The following is a 2,853-nucleotide window of genomic DNA, read 5'->3' as shown; positions in this document are numbered from 1 at the left end:
TAGAAAATCTTAAGTTATCTCGGGAACGTGACTGAATAAAAGTTCTGGGATTTTCATATTAATGAACTGACACCTGCAAGCCATTCTAAAAGATGGAAGACTTAATGAAAATCACGCATGTCCAGTATATCATTTCTGTTTCCTGACACTGTAATATTTTGTTGTAAATTCTGTGTCTTACGATCTTCTCCAAAAGTTACCTGAAGAAGGTACAGCTCTCCAAAAGCTCGTGCTACGAAACAAATCAGTTGGACTATAATCTGATGTGTGATTTTTAACTTCGTCCACCACAATCCAAAACTGGCATCTCCAGTCAGCATTGGCCAGTCAGAGAAAGAGTAGTTCAATAGTCCCATTGCGGAAAACCGTCAGAGACCTCAGGCAATGCTTCAAAATCCAGATTCGGCTCACAGTTTTCTTAATAGTAAGATCCTGCTACCAGAAATGTTAAACTTGATTTCTAATTCCTGAAAAATGTCAGAACCACAGTGTGCTTTTCGGTCTGAAGAATTTGTTACAATAGCGGTTTATCACCCTCCTTAAACTGCATTGTGGCATTAATTTGAAGTCCACCTATCATTGTGAGGAGGAACATGCCAAGAACAAAAAAGGGAACACAGTGCAGCAAAAACCATGTGCCATAAAGTAAAACTTGTAATTTTTAAATAACGCTTGAAGCGCCACTTATATGCACGCTGGAAAATTCTGTCCTCATGTATAGGTTTAATTATTGTCTAGAAATTGAAAACTGGAATTGCTGTAGTTTTCATGAGATAAAAAGTAAGTTCAGATAAAAAAGATTCGATGCGTATGCAGATCTGTGAGTTGAATGCAAGTCCTGTAACACCAAATGACGTCCATGGTTTCATTACCACAAGTCAAGTCTGTGATAGCATACTGCGCACTTCTTTGGATGAGTGAAGCACCAATCAATGTCAGGAAACATTACACACGATAGGATTAGACAGGCCATCAGAGAGACAGTACATCTACCAGGCTATGCATTCTCTCACTCTGCCACTGGTGTAATGACAGCATTGATTAACATCAATGCAATGCACTGAAGTAACCGGTTAAAACGTGTTGAACATGACTCTTGAACCTGCTTTCTCGAACACCTGGATGAGGAAGGATACCGGAAGTGTGGGAAAACCACGTTTCCAAACAAGATCTAAGCAGTTCCCACTTAAAACATCTTTGACCGTTCCTTCACTGTCAAGCGAACAACTTTCTGAAACATCCCTCCTAACAGCACTCTTTCTGTTGCTGCGTGAGTAAGGCTCCTCTGGTTTAAGAAGGCATCGACCTTTGTCAGTTTCACATCAGCATTGGCTACACATTTCCAACTCAATGTTGCCATTTTGATGCACTTTCTGACAACGATATCCGTGGAAACAGTCACTGATTACAACCTGAAGCGTTTGAACTCTGCATGAAGCTGAAAAGTCTGGATGGTCCTAATCTGAATGGACAACAGAAAATTCGAATAACATTCTATAGGTCAGGCAGCAATACTGGTACGCGTGAAGGTTATTTCATTATGATTCACTCAACGGGTGTAAATATTGAGGGATTAGCATTAATTTTCAGTGCTGACCTTCAGAAGGTGATGATGTCAGCGTGATGACTTTTAATCGCATTGTTAGGTCAACGAGAAAATAAAAGACTGGATCAATAAAATATTTATAGTCTGGTTTTGATATTAGAACGTTAATATTTTAACATTTTGAGGACAGAAATTGCAAAACCTGATCAGAATTAAATGTTGACATTATCAGCTGTTCGTGGTTGTCATTCCAGATGTAAGACACACAAGGAATGGCATGACTAAGTCCTTCTGCAAAAAACTCCATCGTGCAATGTTAACGCTACAGTCACCAATTGCAGAATCTTAATTGTTTCATGCACAAGAAACTCATTGTTTCAGGCATCTGCAGGAGAAACGTGTAGGACAAACTAAAATTAAAACAGAAATTGTTGGTAAACTCACCGTGTATAGGTACATATGTAGAGAATTGAAGCCTGAACTCTGGTTCTCCTCCGAGACTGTGCCTGGTCTGCTTAAACTGCATATATTTCATGTTTTGCATTTGATTGTGGACACAATTGAGACTGATTGATTTGCTGCAGACAACATCCACCAATCATCACGGGTACGGCGATCAAGTCGTGTGTCTAACCCTGTCAAATGTTTTATTGCGCAGGTGAGGCTTCCTGCATCTTGGATTCGTGGAGCACGTTGTTTGGAAATACAGCAACGCAGCTGAGATCCTGCATCGACCAGCGAGTTGATGTTCATGACAGCGATGGTCGGCTTTCGAACGAAGACACATCTCAAGCGATCATGTGACAAGTTCTTGCAGACAGTGAAAGTAAAATGTCACCGATCCCTGACACCGCACCGCTTACCACGCCATCGCTTCGCATGGTGCAGTGTGGGGATTGAACCCACGACCTTGGCGTCATTAGCACCACGCTCTAACCAGCTGAGCTAACCGACCAATTCTGCTTTCTGCTCGAAAGCAAATGCCTATATTGCCAGAGCTCAAAACCACGGCGGCTGTTCATTTTCTGCTTCACATCGATCGCACGACAGTCTGAAGTGTTTCCTTTTGTTGCAAAGCTTTTCAACAAAAAAAGCATTTACTTTTCCGAACGTGTATATTCGAGTTAACCATTTGCTCTGATATCCAAAATTAAGCACAATGTCCGGACGCATGCAATTTCAATCGCGATGCCACCAGCTCAGCTGCAGCTTGTCATGTTGACAAATATCGTCTGGAGAAACGTAGTTTCAACGGTCGCACAATGTTCTTCTGGATACTCACAGACCTTTGGAGTCAGGGTTATGTG

At 41.4% G+C, this 2,853-nt stretch overlaps 1 non-coding gene across 1 annotated transcript; it reads right to left on the bottom strand.

The window, feature by feature from the left end:
• Positions 1–2,426: 2,426 nt before the first annotated feature.
• On the bottom strand, positions 2,427–2,501 carry trnai-aau (transfer RNA isoleucine (anticodon AAU)). The gene has a single exon. It is a non-coding gene; the product is annotated as a tRNA-Ile (tRNA).
• Between the last annotated feature and the right edge of the window lie 352 nt (positions 2,502–2,853).

This window comes from Chiloscyllium punctatum, chromosome 43 (genome assembly GCF_047496795.1).
Source record: "Chiloscyllium punctatum isolate Juve2018m chromosome 43, sChiPun1.3, whole genome shotgun sequence".
NCBI lineage: Eukaryota > Metazoa > Chordata > Chondrichthyes > Orectolobiformes > Hemiscylliidae > Chiloscyllium > Chiloscyllium punctatum.
This window is presented reverse-complemented; position numbering and strand designations above follow the sequence as displayed.